The sequence below is a fragment of the Dermacentor andersoni genome, chromosome 1 (genome assembly GCF_023375885.2).
Source record: "Dermacentor andersoni chromosome 1, qqDerAnde1_hic_scaffold, whole genome shotgun sequence".
NCBI classification, from domain to species: Eukaryota; Metazoa; Arthropoda; class Arachnida; order Ixodida; family Ixodidae; genus Dermacentor; species Dermacentor andersoni.
The window spans coordinates 227,290,360-227,309,129 of NC_092814.1; the positions used below are offsets into that span (position 1 = coordinate 227,290,360).

General features: G+C 44.3%; 1 protein-coding gene across 2 annotated transcripts in view; it reads right to left on the reverse strand.

The window, feature by feature from the left end:
• The window catches only part of Hasp (Hig-anchoring scaffold protein), an 865,621-nt gene that overhangs the window by 139,410 nt on the left and 707,441 nt on the right, over positions 1 to 18,770 (reverse strand). The gene's annotated exons all lie outside the window — the stretch shown is intronic.

Here is an 18,770-nt window from a genome sequence, read left to right on the forward strand (position 1 = left end):
TTTTGTATTTTTTGTATTTTGTATTTTGTATTTTTTGTATCATGGCTACGCACGCTTATATCGCATTCCGTTTCTCTACCACGGGTGCGCTTTAAAACCACGGCGCTGCAGTTTTTGCTTTTCTCTTCTTTCTTCTTCTCCGCCCTTAAACTGGCTCTCTCAACTACTACACGCAGAGACAAAGCAACAGCGCGCGCATTAGATCCCATAGATGAGATGAATATTTACAATTAGTATTAGGGTTATAATTATATTCGAGTGCTGATTGCCGTGCTATCGTTTGCTAAGGAAGCTTTCCCTGAAGTCTAAATATTTTAAGGCAGTTTGTCGTGTGCGTATCATGGCTACGCACGCTTATATCGCATTCCGTTTCTCTACCACGGGTGCGCTTTAAAACCACGGCGCTGCAGTTTTTGCTTTTCTCTTCTTTCTTCTTCTCCGCCCTTAAACTGGCTCTCTCAACTACTACACGCAGAGACAAAGAAACAGCGCGCGCATGCGATCCCATAGATGAGATGAATATATATATATATATATATATATATATATAGAGAGAGAAAACTATCAGTCATAGCTCTCGTAGTATAGCCCTCTGGGCCGTTTCCTTTTTTTTTTTTTTTTTTTCGAAAGTAGTCCTATTAGGGTTATTATAATTACACGAAGGTATTTCGCCCTCATCAGCAGCAGTCCTTGGTATAGTTATTCTGGCGGCTAGCTTCCCACGCTATGCGTGCCGCCATCGCACCTGGTTAAGCTTTTCCTAGACGCTAGAGTTAGGCTTTGTCCGCGCAACCTTGAGCGATCGGAAAGCGCGTTTCCCCCTCTTGGCCGGCGGAGAAGGGAAGCTTCGTTCCGGCCGCGAAGCTCTCCACATCTCTGTAAGGTGCCTTGGGGATGTCTCGTGCCGAAGATGCCCTCTCGGTGAGCGCATATTTCACCCCTCATCTTTTAAGAGGTTCAATACATACAAGCATTTGCCTAGCAAACCAGATTTTTTTTTCAAGGGAATTTTCCACGTCTCAGTAATTTCTCTCGTCGTATTCGAGTGCTGATTGCCGTGTTATAGTTTGTTAACGAAGCTTTCCCTCAAGTCTAAATATTTTAAGGCAGTTTTCCTAGCCTCTAAAGCCGCTCGAGTTGGCTCTTCTCCTTGAGCGGCCATTTTTCCTAGAAAGTATGCCTTCCAACTACTCCGCCCTTAAACTGGCTCTCTCAACTACTACACGCAGAGACGAAGCAACAGCGCGCGCATTAGATCCCATAGATGAGATAAATATTTACAATTAGTATTAGGGTTATAATTATATTCGAGTGCTGATTGCCGTGCTATCGTTTGCTAACGAAGCTTTCCCTGAAGTCTAAATATTTTAAGGCAGTTTGTCGTGTGCGTATCATGGCTACGCACGCTTATATCGCATTCCGTTTCTCTACCACGGGTGCGCTTTAAAACCACGGCGCTGCAGTTTTTGCTTTTCTCTTCTTTCTTCTTCTCCGCCCTTAAACTGGCTCTCTCAACTACTACACGCAGAGACAAAGCAACAGCGCGCGCATTAGATCCCATAGATGAGATAAATATTTACAATTAGTATTAGGGTTATAATTATATTCGAGTGCTGATTGCCGTGCTATCGTTTGCTAACGAAGCTTTCCCTCAAGTCTAAATATTTTAAGGCAGTTTGTCGTGTGCGTATCATGGCTACGCACGCTTATATCGCATTCCGTTTCTCTACCACGGGTGCGCTTTAAAACCACGGCGCTGCAGTTTTTGCTTTTCTCTTCTTTCTTCTTCTCCGCCCTTAAACTGGCTCTCTCAACTACTACACGCAGAGACAAAGCAACAGCGCGCGCATTAGATCCCATAGATGAGATGAATATTTACAATTAGTATTAGGGTTATAATTATATTCGAGTGCTGATTGCCGTGCTATCGTTTGCTAAGGAAGCTTTCCCTGAAGTCTAAATATTTTAAGGCAGTTTGTCGTGTGCGTATCATGGCTACGCACGCTTATATCGCATTCCGTTTCTCTACCACGGGTGCGCTTTAAAACCACGGCGCTGCAGTTTTTGCTTTTCTCTTCTTTCTTCTTCTCCGCCCTTAAACTGGCTCTCTCAACTACTACACGCAGAGACAAAGAAACAGCGCGCGCATGCGATCCCATAGATGAGATGAATATATATATATATATATATATAGAGAGAGAGAGAGAAAACTATCAGTCATAGCTCTCGTAGTATAGCCCTCTGGGCCGTTTCCTTTTTTTTTTTTTTTTTTTTTTTCGAAAGTAGTCCTATTAGGGTTATTATAATTACACGAAGGTATTTCGCCCTCATCAGCAGCAGTCCTTGGTATAGTTATTCTGGCGGCTAGCTTCCCACGCTATGCGTGCCGCCATCGCACCTGGTTAAGCTTTTCCTAGACGCTAGAGTTAGGCTTTGTCCGCGCAACCTTGAGCGATCGGAAAGCGCGTTTCCCCCTCTTGGCCGGCGGAGAAGGGAAGCTTCGTTCCGGCCGCGAAGCTCTCCACATCTCTGTAAGGTGCCTTGGGGATGTCTCGTGCCGAAGATGCCCTCTCGGTGAGCGCATATTTCACCCCTCATCTTTTAAGAGGTTCAATACATACAAGCATTTGCCTAGCAAACCAGATTTTTTTTTCAAGGGAATTTTCCACGTCTCAGTAATTTCTCTCGTCGTATTCGAGTGCTGATTGCCGTGTTATAGTTTGTTAACGAAGCTTTCCCTCAAGTCTAAATATTTTAAGGCAGTTTTCCTAGCCTCTAAAGCCGCTCGAGTTGGCTCTTCTCCTTGAGCGGCCATTTTTCCTAGAAAGTATGCCTTCCAACTACTCCGCCCTTAAACCGACTATCGCGGACAACATGAGTCTCTTTCCACGTAAGTGTGAGGCTCGGAGCAGGAGCTGTGGCGCTTGAAAGTAGCCTGGGGCCTGACGAACCAACCGACTGAGCTATCTTTCTGGGCAACATCGAAGGGTCACGAGTTCAAATCACCTGTTATGTTCCTTTTTTTTCTGCCCCTTTTTCTTTCTTTTTTTTTCTTTTTTTTTTCTTTCTTTTAATGGCTTTTCCTTTATTTTATCACTGTACGGGAACCCTCCTAAAAAAAAAATATATATATATATATTTATATAGATCTTCAAATATTTATGGCCTCACACTCACATGTGCAGGTCATAAATACCAGGTTCTCTAGCCGAGTGCCATCCATGCGGTATAACCGAGCCCAGATTGGTCCACCTTGACTGACCAAGTAGGGCACCACTGTAGGTTAAATGAGGCGTACAACTCCTGCGGGACCCGCCGTGGTTGCTCAGTGGTTATGGTGTTAGACTGCTGAGCACGAGGTCGCGGGATCGGACCCCGACCACGGCGGCCGCATTTCGATGGGGGCGAAATGCGAAAACACCCGTGTACTTAGAATTAGGTGCACGTTAAAGAACCCCAGGTGGTCGAAATTTTCGGAGTCCTCCACTACGGCGTGCATAATCAGAAAGTGGTTTTGTCACGTAAAACCCCATAAATTAATTTTTAATTTAACTCCTACGGGGACGGTAGAGTATCCGTCTCCAGTGCAAGAGGACCGTGATTCAAATCCCGGTGCCGCGCTATTCTCCACCGGAAAATACAAGAAACAATTTATGCTAGCTCAAAGCTCATTACTTTTCGAAGCGAGATCAGGATGCCTTAGAACACGCACATATAAAGCGAGATATAAGAAGGAAGAAGAAACATATGCTTGCTGCGGGAAAGCTAGGGAAACGATGGAGCATGCTTTATTAGAATATGAAGACATCTGCCCAGCGGTCGATTTAGGCACCACTGGCTTCCTTGAAGCCCTTGGGTTCAGCGAGAGCAGGGAAAAGTAAACATGTCCGCAGTAGAAGTTAGTAAGAGGCGATTGTAAGATTGATGGAAGAAAGGTAGGGAAACGACAAAAAATGGAGACGTACAAAAGCAAAGTTCACAATAGGGGGTCAGAAAATTTGATTGTGGGAGTTCATCGTGTTTTTTTTTTACTTTTTGTTTTTTAACCTAGGTAGGACATTAGGCAGTATAATAGCAAGAGCTTTATGGCGAAACCCACTGACCCGTTCCAAAGGGGACGCTCATAACATCCATTAATCCATCAATCCATCCACTCGAATCTGCTCCTACTATTACATTTCCGCCATTAGCTCTCCGTGATTGGTGAAACTTTTTTCAGACCTCATCCACTTCGCCATGTCTTTCACGCAACGTTACAAGACCGCGAAAATTCACCTTGTCAAAGTGACGTCTATGCACTATATGAACATAATTATGTTCAACAAATCTAAATTTCTTTTTGGAATAGCCGGAGATTGGTCCCGTTGCGAAAATAATAGAACATCCCTGCCCGCCCAGCTATCGCTCTGTCGTTGGGTACTCGGAGCAGCCAGCGAGAACGGATATCTTTGTGAAAAACAAAAATAAAGTTCGAAACGGAACATCAAGCGAGAATTAGACTATATTCTGAGTGAAATACCCTGCACTTTTTTAGCCTATGCCTACGCGCAACGAAGTTGCGTAAAACGGCGTTTGCTACTCGCGTTCTAGTTTCCCCCTTTCACTGCAGCAAATACAATATCCCTCGATTGAAAGTGGTACACCTCGGTAGGGGAGCCCTCAATTCATCTATCCACGCTGTGAGAAAAATATAACGGAAACGCGGCTTGTTCAGCTGTTAAGCTGTTTCCACAGCGGCTACCAACTTGCGGGCATTGAATTACATAGATTGGATGCGGAATCGATGCATATGTAGCTACGGCTTGAAAAATCGGAGTACTTTTATTTCGGAATGTATTCGAACCACTTTTGCGATGAAAGGTTATAAAACAATCTTGCTTGCAGTAGCGCGCAATTGTTAATTTATTTAGCTCTTCTGGCCGAAATAGCTCCTGCGTAAAAGGAAGGAGAATAAGAAAAGAAACATGAGGAAATCATCAAAGGTGATTATATAAGTAAGCGAACAGCGTTCTTAACCTGCTGAATGGTCCGTGGATCACTGAAACGCAACGGATGTACTAGCGAAACTTAGAAGACACCCTGTTTAAGGAATTAATGATTTGTTCATGATGTAAGCATGAATTTGGTATGTAATGTTTTGGACAAGTTAAGGTAAAATATTTTGTGAAGCATTCAATGATGTCAATTTGGTCCTTCCTAAGTCATCGATACTAACTGTCCTACTGGAACCACAGCCAATCGCGCACACCGCATCGAAAGCGTCATTAACGAAGTGCTTCTCGAAGTACTTGTTAGCAACAGCAGTCAGGTGACTTCTCAAGTTCCGTTTCGCGACGCTTCAGAAGTCATCTCCGTGCCAAGCCTGGTGGTTGAGCATTATAGAAAAAAATATATGTGCAGAAACCACGATCTGATTATGAGGCCCACCGTACCTGGGGTTTTCAACGTTCACGCGATGCATGGTACACGGACGTTTTTGCAATTATACCTCATCGAAATGCGGCCGCCGCGTCCAGGATTGGATCCCGCAAACTGCTGCTTAGCAGCGCAACGTCAAAGCCACTAAGCAATCACCGCAGGTCACATTCACAAGTACAGGTCCGTATATGTGCACAGTCCTTTATTAATTTGATATTCCCTCGAAGGGCGAAGCTATGGCAACGATCGCAAGCATGGGAGGCTTGTGCTGCTGCGCAGCGTAAACAGCACCCCGGTGGCTAGCACGCGTCCTACGTATACCCGACGTGACGGTTTCTCTAACACTTTGGTTAGACAAACTACGCCAAGAGCTCCGGCGGCTTCACGTGCGCGGAGCCTATACAGATGTTCAAATGAGAGCAGATGCGCGAACACGATGATGATGATAACAATGAAAAACAAGAAGATGATGATGATACTTTAGAGGCATTCCCTTGGAAACGAGGCGGTAACAAACAGGCCACCTAGCCTGCTTGAAATCGCGGTGCGAGCCACCGCGGCGACCCCTAGCGGTGTCTAGGATCGTCTTCAAAAAAAGCGTCAGGAACGCTGTCGCCCGTAGAGGCCGACTGTGTTGGACCGCCAGACACTTCCCAGTACTATCATCTTTACAACCCTTTCAGGTGTCCAGGCTGCCGGCCATAATAGTCGACGAAATTACGAAGTGATGGAGCAAATAATGCCCATTACAACAAATATACGTCATCAATAGCTTAATTCCTTCAGTATAGCAAACCTTTCTAGCCTTTTTATGCCTACTTTCCTAACCATTAGGTAGGCACAAAATGGCAACGTATCGCCATCTCGCTAATTTGCGTGATAATGATTGCCTGATGTACGTACATGGGACAGATCTTGGGGGAGCCCTGCATGAAACATTTTCGCGTTAAAAGCTGTGTTGAAGCAGCTTGGCTAGCTTCCACCACATGTTACAAAGGCAATAACAGCAAAGTCATCGATTGACGATGAATCTAGACGAAGGAAGACACGCAAGAATAAGGTAGCAGAAAGAGAATATAGAAGTAGTAATATCTACTTAATCACAACCGAAATACATGAGAATAATTATAAGAAATGAGAAAAATGGCCAACAGCGCCGCCTGCCAATCTTGCGAATGTGATAAAGCTAAAGAGCGCATGCTGAGCATGTGCTCCAACCTTCGACCCGCAACGATATGCACTAAGCACTAGTCTTAGACGCTTACACGACAGGCCGTTCTCGGAAGCAAAGGCTAGACTGGACTAGACGAGCGCTTGGGACAATACTTATATCTGAGTGAACATTCTTGCACATGCGGGTGTGCGCATACTCGCCTTCTTTCTTCTTATCTTTCTTTTCGTATACAGCAGCCAACCGGGATTGATCATGATTAACTTTCTCTCTCTGTCTCTCTCTCTCTATCTCTCTATTATATATATATATATATATATATATATATATATATATATATATATATATATATATATATATATATATATATATATATATATATATATATATATAGACACACAAGGCGTCCCAACTATTATGCACCAAGATTTAAATATATGCATATGCCACGTAGCTGGACACAACCAAATTCATATTTGTATACAAAATTAACATGTATATACTATATTGCATGGTACACGGATGTTTGCATTTCTACGTTGTCGAAATGCAGCCGCCGCGTCCGGGATTCGATCCCGTGAACTGTACTTCTAACTTGTAAACGAAGTATAAGCAAACTTCTAATTATATATATATATATATATATTTCTTTATTTCGCTTTAAAAATAGAAAAATTAACAACGGTACATTTAGCGCCACGCAATAAACAAGCAACTGCAACTTAATACACTGCAAGTTACCGTATACAATGAGGTTGTTTTACAAGTAGGTGCGCTTCAGCGCTACAAACCCGACAGATAACGCAAATGAACCCAATAAACAGTAAAATAATGTGTAAGCTGCATTCGCAGGAAAGCCCGTGACCAGACCGAAGAAATAACCACGCGCATCCGATGGTCACCTTACAGGTCAACCAAATAAAATTAGTTTTTCCTGTAGCTATATACCTTAGCGTGGTACTCTGGGCAAAGGCGTTTCAATGACGATGGAGAATGAAAAGAAACAAAGGAAGCCTCAGGTTGGAGCGAACGTTTCGACATGGGGGCTTACAAACCATGATCTGAGGAAGACATGTCTACTCACGAAGTCCTGACGAAGACAAGTCGAAACGTTGGCTTCAGCCTGAGGCTCCATTTGTTGGCCCACTGTAGATCACGTTCAAGAGCAACGATTTTTTTATTGGTATGATATAAGGAGATGTTTACGCACAATTTAAGGCACCGGTTACTCTATCTCTTGAATGGTTCTATCATACAACATATAGTGTTCAAGATTACATATCAAATCACCTTTTCACACAAGCACCAGGACTTATAACGCAACGATTTCACAGGAAGACTATGACGTAAGAAACACATGGTACATACAAAATACAAGGTAAATGTCCCCACAGTTATGTAGATAAGTGTCTCAAAAATACAAACGATACTGTCGCCTAGTTAGCGGTCTCACAGTCTCTAGTCAGCGGGTGTATACATACATCGTGTAAATCCATTATCACATATAGTCACAACAGAGCAGTCAAAATAACATAATTCAGAAACACATGCATATATACAGGGACATTGAAATGAAAGGAACAATAAAAGCGCTAATAACGACCAACAATTCCGCTGTCTTCAAGAAAAGTCTTTAGTGCTTTAAAAGCGCTTTTCTGCAAGGACGTTGTTGGCCAAAGACGCAAAACTTTCTTTAAACTGAAATGTCTGCGGTCTAATTTAATTAGGGTTGACTGAACTCGGCATCTGGGTGTGTCGTGATGTGGGCAATCTTGAAGGAGCTGATATACAGCTTCGTCTACAAATCCACAATTACATTCGGGGTTTCCGCACGGCCAATTCTGTGTAAGAAGTGCTTTGTGTAGGCAGTGCCTAGCCTTAATCGATGAATTAGGGTTTCCGTAGTTCTGTCTAATGACAATGAAAATTTCAATTCAATAAATGAATCAATATGGTATAAGTCCGAGCTCTTAGAGTTCTGGCCAAACCAAATGTTTCTACACATATTGAAAGCCGTTGTTCTTATAATGCAGCGTAATTCATTCTTTGATATTCGGAGCGGAACCGCATCATCTTTGAGGTGTGCTTGTCGTGCTGCTTCATCGGCTGCTGTGTTGCCAGGAATGTTACAATGCCCTGGTATCCACTGGAATGCTATTGTATGCTTCGCTTCGCTTGCCTTTGTGAGGTGTTTAAGTGTTTCGTATATTATACTATCACTGAATGTTTTCCCTTTTGTGCTGCAGAGTGATGTTAGAGCCGCCTGTGAATCGCTGAAAATTACCCATTTTTGCGCATCTCTTACTGACAATATAAATTTTATCGCACATAGGATGGCAAACAGTGCAACCGTTGTGGACGAAGTCGCACGAGATAACTGAACTTATTCGTTTTTGTTGAGGTGCAGTGTAATGAATGAAGAAGTTGAAGAGGTTTTGTACTGGAGCCATCTGTGTAGACGTGTATCCTGAATACCGCATATATATCTGGTAAAGTGCTAGTTGTTGAGCAGCTTGAATGAACATGTCTCTTTTTCTGAATATCCCATCTACTGAAAATTCGATTTTCGGAAGTGTAAGCAGCCATGGAGGTTATTCGACGTCTGAGTTCCAAAATTCATTTCTTTGCAATATATGAAGATGTTGCCGAACTTATTCATGAATATAACTTCTATCTCGTTTCATTATGTCTAGAGCCCATTGGTTGATTTTATGCTGTGCTTGAAGACGGAAATAATGTCGACATGTTTCTGTAGTTCGCATAACTGGAAATGGTGATTGGCGAGCCTCAGCTATTACAAGAAAGCTAGAAGTCGCTCGTGGAACTCCTAGACATATGCGTAATCCTCTAGCAAAAAGACTTTGAAGCCACTCTTCTGACGTGTGTGAAAGTCCGTGTAAGATGGGCTCGGAATACGCAATTTTTTGTCGTATTAATGCATTGTAAACAGTCAGCATGGACGATACTGATCCGCCCCATGATGTGCCTGCAAGTCTGCGAAGTTGAGCCACTATGGCATTGACCTCGTTTTCGAGTTTTTTTATGTGGGGTGCCCACGATAGCTGCCTATCAAGTATTATGCCAAAAAATCGATGCTGTGTGACAATCATTAGCGGGTGTCATTCCAGATTAAGAGTGACATGTTTTAACTGCCTCCGAGTGAAGGGCAATACAGCTGTCTTTGCATGTGATAGAATCATTCCTCTCTCTCTCAAAAATTTTTTAATGATATTTATGCCGTCTTGCAATGCCATCTGAAGTAGTTTAGCATTAGACCCAGATGTCCAAATACACACATGATCTGCATACAGTGAAAACTTTAAGTGTGATGGCAGTCTGCTTGTTAAATCCACCATGACGCAGTTAAAAAGAAAGCGGCTGAGTACGCTTCCCTGTGGTACTCCCTGTTTGACAACATGTTCAGCACTCTTTCCTTCACCTGCCTGAACAAATATTTTGCGACCTGACAAAAATTTAGAAATCCATCGCAAGGACCTGCCAGGCAGTCCAAGTTCTAACAAACTTAGAAGAACATGAACGTGACTAACAGTGTCAAATGCTCTCTTGATGTCTAGGAATACTGCTATCGTCATGTTTCCGCGTGCACGCTCGTGTTCCAGACATTTTATTATATCTAATATTGCATCCATTGTGCATTTATGTTTTCTAAAACCTACTAAGTAGTTGGACAACACATCCGTTTCATTACACCACCATTGAAGTCACGCGTCAATCATTTTCTCCATTACTTTAGATAAACAACTTGTTAAAGTAACGGGGCGGGAGGATTCAAGGCACAAGGGCGTCTTACCTGGTTTTAAAATTGGTGTGATTCGAGCGACTTTCCAAAAGTCAGGTACAGTTTCTTCTATCCATAAATTATTATAGATGTCTAAGAGAGCATTTGTACCTGTCGTTCCGAGGTTTCTTAGCATATTGTTCGTAATGCCGTCCGGCCCAGCAGCGGACTTTTGGCGGCATGATGCAATTGCACATTGAAGCTCGCTTAATGTGAATGTATGATCTAATTGAGGATGTTGGGCCCAGTAGCAAGCAGTAATTTTCTGCTTAGCTGACATTACCGAAATATCAAATTCGGCACATTGCGATGAAAAAAGCAGGTCTGGAAAGAAGCTCACAAAATTCATCTGCAACTATTATCTCACACGTGTCCCGATCGCGAGCTACAGCGAGAGCATGAAATGGGAAGCTCTGTATTACAGGTCCGCTTAAAGAACGAATTACTAGAAAAATTCGTGAGACAGACGTGTGAGGAGACAGCGTGCCACAGAAATCGCGCCAGCGCCGTTTGCCCAAATTTTCCATGCGTCTGCGCATTACATTGTATATTTTCTGAGCGTTTTTATATGCTTCTAAACTTCCGTTCCGTCGGTACGCTCTTTCGGATCGGCGTCTGATGGCTCTTAGGTGTTCATACTCTCCGTCAATCGCAGCATAATCTTTTGGAATTGAGACCTTCTTTGTACATATGTTCATACTATCCTGCAAAAATCCTGTAAATATTTCCACTGTTGCATGTTGATTAATTTGATCCGTTAGGTGGTACCGAAAAGCTTGCCAGTTGGTTAGTCTGCTGTAACGCCTGATATCATAGTGCATGCTAGGGTGATTTACAAGGATGGGAAAATGATCACTTCCGCGCGTTTCCATATCTGTTGTCCATCCAACACCATTCACTAGATCATGTGAACACAGGGTAACATCTATGCAGCCTGAATAATTATATCCACGAAGAAACGTTGGCCACCCATCGTTTAAAACAGTCAAGTTCCATTTATCTATGGCGCACTCAATAACGTTACCACGTGCATCACAATGATCACTTCCCGACATGATGTTGTGTACATTGAAGTCGCCACATATAAATACATTAGAATGAGCTATTTCGAAGCTATCCACTAGCGCTTCTACTGAAATCCGGTTTGAAGGTTGTAGATATAGATTGATCACTGCTATGCAGAGCTTGCCAAAGGATACTTTACATGCGATGAATTCCGGGAAGTATGAATCACTGGGCTGAACTTGATAAGATGGTAGGTCCTTTCTGACGCACAGGAGCACTCTGCTAACAGCACCTTGACAAGAAGTCTTGTATATCACATAACTCGAGAGGCGAAAGTCGTCATTGATTTCCGCCTCGTGAATGGAAAGTATTGGAAAGTTGTATTGCACAAGCAGTTTACGAAAGTCAGCACACTTCCTTCGAAGACTGTTGGCATTTCATTGAAAAATGGAGACATTCTTGTGGCGGTTATTCATGTACTGCTTGCCGCAGTTTCGGCCCAGATTGTTGACACAATAGTGCTTCCAGAGGCCACAAGGCTTTCACTTCAGGTAGGTTGTTTGCTTCCAGCAGAGCAGATAGGATTGCCTCAAGAGCTGCGAAAAGCATTGGCAAAATCAGTTGTGTCACCGATGTGGTGGTATGTTCGCTATTAGCTGGCGTTACTTCTGCAGTAGGTGCGTAAGGTCGCTGAGAAAAATGTTTGCGAATATTGGAGCTTTCTCGTGTATTACTTTCTGCCTGTTGCCGTCTGGGTTTCCGTAGCATGGATGCATAAGACTGGGCGCTTGACTGTGATTGTCTTAATTCGTCTCTTGATTGCACTGTTGGTTGTTCTCTTGAGGAGGAATAGCTTGTTGGTTCTCTTGGCTCTGGTGGTTCCGGTGCCCGCTGAGGTGGGTGATCTTGCACTGGATGAACAATCTCAAGGTTTGGAGCGGGTTCATTGCGTCGCGGTGGTCTTCCATGGATAAGTTCATGTCGACGCATTTGTGCCGCTGCCTTTTTCTGAGGGCATCCTGAGAAAAACGCGGCATGGTTCCCCGCACAGTTCGCACATTTAGGTTGAAGGAGTGACTTGCACTCCTTGTGGTCATGATCTATCTTCTGAGTAGATTTTGCACCGACGTGTTCTGCGGCAGGTTTTCGCCATGTGCCCAAATCTCTGGCAATTATAGCAGCGAAGTGCTGGTCCTAGGTATTCCTCGACAGGGTGACTGGTGAAACCCTAGTAAATTATTCCTGGAATAGGACAATCGTCTTTGAAAGTCAGAATTACCGTGTGAAGTGGATGTGACTTTACTGCTCCATCTTCTTGGCGGGAATACCTTATCAGTCTGCGTGCCGATATGACTCCTGCGTCTTTCAAGAAGTCTAGGAGTTGTTCGTCTGTGTACTGCAGAAGCACATGTCTTACTTTCCCAACGTTTCACGTGTATGACTCTGGGGTGAAAGGCTTGACTTCCAGGCCACCTACACTTGAGAGCATCAAAAGGCGTTTTGCGGATGCTAAGGAAGCAACGCTCACACTGAAACTTCCATCTCTGGTCGTCCTGAAATACTGTACTTTTTCTTTGGCAGCGGAAACTATTTCGGCAGACACTCGGTTTGGATTTACTTGCGAAAAAGTAGTACCTTCACTTGTTGGGCGAAAGACAACCGGAATGTCTTCGGCTCGCTTTTTCTTATATGTGACCAAAGTAAATGGTGCATCTTCACCCATCTCTTCTTCATCACTTAGCTCATAATTCGATGTTGTATCATCATACTTGCTGTCTTCTAGGCGAGGTTTCTTGCTCTCGGCTTCACCGTCAGCCCTTATTCCTGAATTCGCCGATGTTGATTCCGAGTTGTGGAGAACCAAACGTGCCTGCTTTATGAAGCTTTGTGACGTTTGCAAGGCTCCAGGCTTTTCATTACGGCCTGTAGCATCATTCATTTGGCTTGCTACACTTGGACGAGCATACGGCTCGTCACGATGTTCTCGGCTTCCGACCACCGTAGCGGCAGGGTAATAGCCAGGTCCTCAAAAAAGAAATAACGTACCTGTAAGGCGCCTGGCTCGTTGAATCTTCACCCGACGTCTTGTTAATCAATCGTCGTCAATGGTAACGGTAATGTCCAAAAAACCAGAAAACTCAGAGCACCACATAAAAACAGCGACCGAACAGATACACTTCTTCTTTTTCTTCCCCAAGTGCAATGATTCACTATGGCTCAATCTCAGTACGCTATAGCTGATGAGTAAAAGAAAAATTTGATAAATAAGCTAGGCGATTTTAATCGTTCTTCCATTCTCTCCTTATTTTTCTGCGCGCTGCAGGATTGCACCACTTATTCTCGAAGCAGGAATGAGCGACAATGTGTGTCGTGCTGTCATCTACCGTCGCTCTCTTTGGCGACGTGCGACCCTTTCCAAAACATTTCACATCCCGGGAACACTACACGCGAGAAACGCCAGCAAGAGTCAGTCAAGTGCAGCGCGTCCTAAAGATCGCTGTTCCTAAAAGTACAGCACCGCCATCGTTCGAGGCTGAAATTTCCGGTAATTAGCGATGGAGAAATTAATTATTCGACCGCCGACAAAGACCAGCGATCACTGAGGTAATAACGTGGAATACATGCGTAGGCGTTGAGAGAAACCCAACGCAAAAACGTGCTGGACACGATGGGCGAGAAGATGGATCGTTATTTATTAGCGCTTAATTCTAGCAGTCGCCGCCGAGCAAGGCGCGGTCTCTTGACGACAAATTTTCTTGCTACGGCTACATTTTAATTTCCTTTACCTCGGCTACCATGTTATTTAGCATGACTGCCCCCCCCCCTCCCGCAAGTGTATAACAGTGAATAAGTGCTGGTAAATGGAGCAAGGTTTTCTTTGATTTATAACTTCGCTGTCAACCCCATGCAGGACGGAGCGTCAAAACATCTGCGGCAGGATACTTAGTTGGCTGGTCAATCAATTCCAGCCTGCAAAAAACTGACACGATGGCTATAGAGAAGCAGCCACAGGTGCTTCCAGCGGGCGCAAAACACCATGCGAAGACGCACGTGAAAAGACAAAAATCGCAGCGACCTATTGGTAAACGTGTTGTGCTCGTGTTTACATACATATAGTGCGGAATGAGCATCTTGTCGGAACTGTGGGTACCCTGAGTGTGACGCAGACATGCAAGTGACGTTCAGAGGAAATGTGCAGGTACGAACTGTGCCCAACTTGTACATGAGGATGTATGTTATAACTGCAACTACGCCATTGGGCAATGTGTATATTGAGATTATATGATGTCAGAACTGTAAGCGGGGCGTATACGCGCGCCTACTGTTCTCGACAGCCATTGTGTAGACATTATTGTGGGTGCTTCAATCATCTTTTTTTTCTTCTCGTCATTCATCGTGGCACAGCGATACTAAGAGAAAAGGGGTAGCCGGGAAAAAAATAAAACATGCCAACAGCTCCGAAAAATACCTTAAAGAATAATAATCGACGCTTATGAAAGCGTGAGTCTAGGAACAATGTATTGGTCTTATGGTACTGGCACACTTGGAACAATAAGAAAAAACGCATGAGTCGATTGTGATGCTATACACTCAGACTTAGTTAAAAAAAAGCCAACTCACCTGTGCGGTTGAAACCAACAGTATACAGTTAACAACCTCATGAAGAAGCCTCCAGTATATTTTGTGCTTGCATAAATGCAGTAACTACGGTCGCTGACACGCGATAGTGGCGGTCCGTGGCGACATTTTTAGTGATTTCGCGGGCTTTCCTTTAAGCACAAAAAAAAAAGAAGAAAAAAAACCGCTACGCAAATGGTATACGCGTTGCAAAACACAAAAAGTGATGTTTTCAGGTCACCTATAAAAACCCTCCATTGACCTTCCGGCCCTAAACTTAATAATTATAAAGTTCGTTAATAATGAGTACTAATTAGTGTATAAAATACTGGAGACTCCTTTAAGAGGTTGCCAACAAATAAATACGGTAAAACAAATATGGTGCGTGTTAGCTGGGACACCGTATAGACAACGCCAGCTACGACGGCTTAAGTAACACCTTAAAAAATGAATGTGCTGTATAAACTACAGTTGTACCAGATGTGCGAGACAACAGAAATAAATAGCAACTGTGAATATAGCAGTTATTCAATATAACCATTCAAGAAACACGCACCTAGCACGCATCGGCAATTTCAAATTTGTCGTCTCAACAAAAACTTCGCAGTTCATTGTACCGATCGAAGCTGAATACAAGAGGATGGAAATGCAATCTTTGTTGAAATGGCATGTGCTATTCCCCACAACAGATGCATGCTCCAACATGAGTGAGGCTTAAAGAGCTGTATAGCCTAATAAGTACCCACTGCACTCGTGAATTCTCTTCATATGAGACTGGCTGTGCCAAGAGAAGGTATTATCTGCTTCGTCTGAACTGAAAAAATAAGCTTCGAGTAGAAAAGAACTCCGAGGTCAGTCACTTCGTATTCACGTATACGCAGAAGGCCACCGCTTATTTGGTGTGGAAATGAAATGCCATTGGGCTCTGCGCTTGTAAGACATTATTTTTTTCTTTTGACTGAATTGAATTGAATTCTGCAGTTTTACGTGCCAAAACCACGATTTGGTTGCTAGGCACACCCTAGTGGGAGGCTCCGGATTAACCTTGACCACGAAGGGATCTTCAACATGCCCCCAGGGCACGGGACACAGGCGTTTTTGCCTTTCTCCCTCATCGAAATGCGGCTGCCGCGACCGGGATTTGATGTCTCGACCTCGTGCTTAGCAGCGCAACGCCATAGCCGCTAAGCCACTGCGGCGGGTTTTTGACTGTTTAAGCATGCGCTTGTTCGTAGCACACAATTAAGCGAAAGCAGTGAAGTTCGACTGCAGTCGTGACAAGTATGAATTTCGTTGAAGACCTGAAGCGTAGCCACTGGAGGTGGCAATGCTTTACCATTTACTGCTAGACCGTTCCGGTCACGAGGTATCGCTACGTGCATGCGAGCTGTACTGCATGTACCGCGCATGCGCAAATGCTGCATTTCAAAGTGGTGACGATTTACTACAGCTGTCTAATGATGCACAGGCAGTGTTTGCCTCCCCCACCCACCTGCTAAGCAGGTCCGATTCCACCGGCTCCAACGACGAGCTGGCACATATCAATTATCTTCTGGCTGTCACTATGGCGAGTTCATAAATGTTCAGACTTAGTTCATACGTGTGTTCAGAAATGACGCCTAGATAATGGTTCACGGTAAAATGAAAAATAAACTGCTTGCTTGTTTGCTATGGTATTGGAATAGCTGTAAACATTTGACCACGGTCCGTGTGCGGTAGTGCTGGTGATAGCGTTCTTCGGAGTAGAAATGGGCGTGATATGCGTTACATAGCTTTGTGAAACGTATAACGTACAATGGCATGTCGTTTACACATACTCTATTCACCAACAGTCTGAGATTACTACAGCGCCGTACGATCGCTGGAAATATTCGATCCCCTATTCGACCCAGCGTTTCTGCGACAGCGCAGTAAAATCACAATCTTTCTGCAACAGTTTAAAACGCAATACTTAATAATGTTATGCTAATCACTATTCAATTCTGCAGCTTTTCGTCGAGCACTCTAAACCGAAAAGGCTGGTCTGTAGGCTCAGCCGTGTTAACTAGAGGTATCGCACAATGTTTTCTCTAATTAAAAATAAAGTATAGAAGATATTTAATATGGTTGGAGGAAAGTATAATGACCGGTTTTGCTTTCCTTGAAGTACCCGTGCGTTTAGAAGCGCAACGGTCTTGTGAAAGCAGGTGCAGTCTCCTACGAACAACAACAAAAAAATCGCAGTTTCGCCGGAAAGGTGAAGCATCGATTGCCATATCAAATTAATGGACAGCTATGCGTAGTAAGGATAGTATTTTTATCGGCCGTATAAAGCTGTAAGCATTCGCTTACCAACTAAATTAACAAGCAAAGTGTCACGCGAGCACAGGTACACATAACCACAAAGTACTCGATAACCGCGGAAACTCGCCGACAAAACGCTAGAGTGAGGAAACACGGCATCAGCAGCGAGCGAATTGACCTTCGTGTTGTCTCTCGCTTCAATGTGAACGAAACGTCGAAAGCACAGCGCATACGAAGCTACCGACACTCGGCTCATGCACTTTGACCATATCGCGGATCGCTTTGATGATGAGGGCCGCGTGGGCGCGCACTTTGTCCACAGCGCAGATCGCTTTCGAGATATGGCGTCCACGCGTCCGCGCCGTAAGCAGCCGCTGGAGTAGAATGGCCCCCTCTTACTCGTCCCCTCCACCCCGTGCCTCGCGCACGACAGAAGATGGCGCGCTGCTCCGCTTTCCTCCCTTGCGCCCGCGAGATTGAGCCGCGATTGCCGGCTGACCCTCGCAAGCTTTCACTCACACATGCGTACAGCCTACGCCGCGCGGTGACGAAGGTATCGTGTTAGGACGTTATACGGAACATCATGGCGACGGCAGAAATTTGCTTGAAGTGCCCATGTAATTGCTATCGCAATAAAACAACAAAGTCAGTGCGCGGCCTTGAATACAATCAGTGCCCAGCGTTGGTGTGCCTGGAAGGCTGTTCACTCCCGTGATAGTTTAATGGGAGAAGGGCGTTATAATGAGCGCGCTCATTACATATTTTTCGCAAGCTCCCTACTTACGTGGGTTTCACTTAAGAGTCTCGTACTGCATGGGTTTATCGTGCTTCTTCAGTTATTGAACGGCGTGCGTATGTACGTCAGTGCCTGGCAAGTCATATAAACTTAATCAGCAATACATAGTTTTAGTGTGCTGAATGCAGCCGGCTTCATTCGGGAGATGCCGCTCTCCCACTCCCTTCTACACATTAGATTGTGCTCATAAATCTTAAGCGTACTAAGCATGCGAAGGTGAGCTTTTTATGTTTGTTTATGAAAACTTAGCTGATGTAGCCCTTACAGTTCATGAGACTGCAACGACTTTATAAAATCGGCTGAAACGTGCAGTCGTTGGTGACGTTCTCCTCGCACGGAGTGAAGTAATATATATATTTTCACGGCTATGATCCGCGCTATTTGGTGGTTAACTTTCGACATTTGCTGAAAGTCGCCGCGAAGGTCGTCGACCGCGTGACGCGTCTATATCCAGGGACAACCTTGTGTGGCATTGAAGCAGAGGATGCGGCATGGCGAGCAATTTATTTTGCAAACATCAGTTCCCAATACCTCACCGCGTGAGAGATGACCACGTGAAACTTGCGGCCTTGCAATGGCAGCCTCCACTTCACCGCCGCACTGCAGTGGTCTAGAACCCAGTGAGTCGACTGGAGGCAAGTTCTTACGGATTCGTGATTTTAGAACTGTTGACCAGCAGC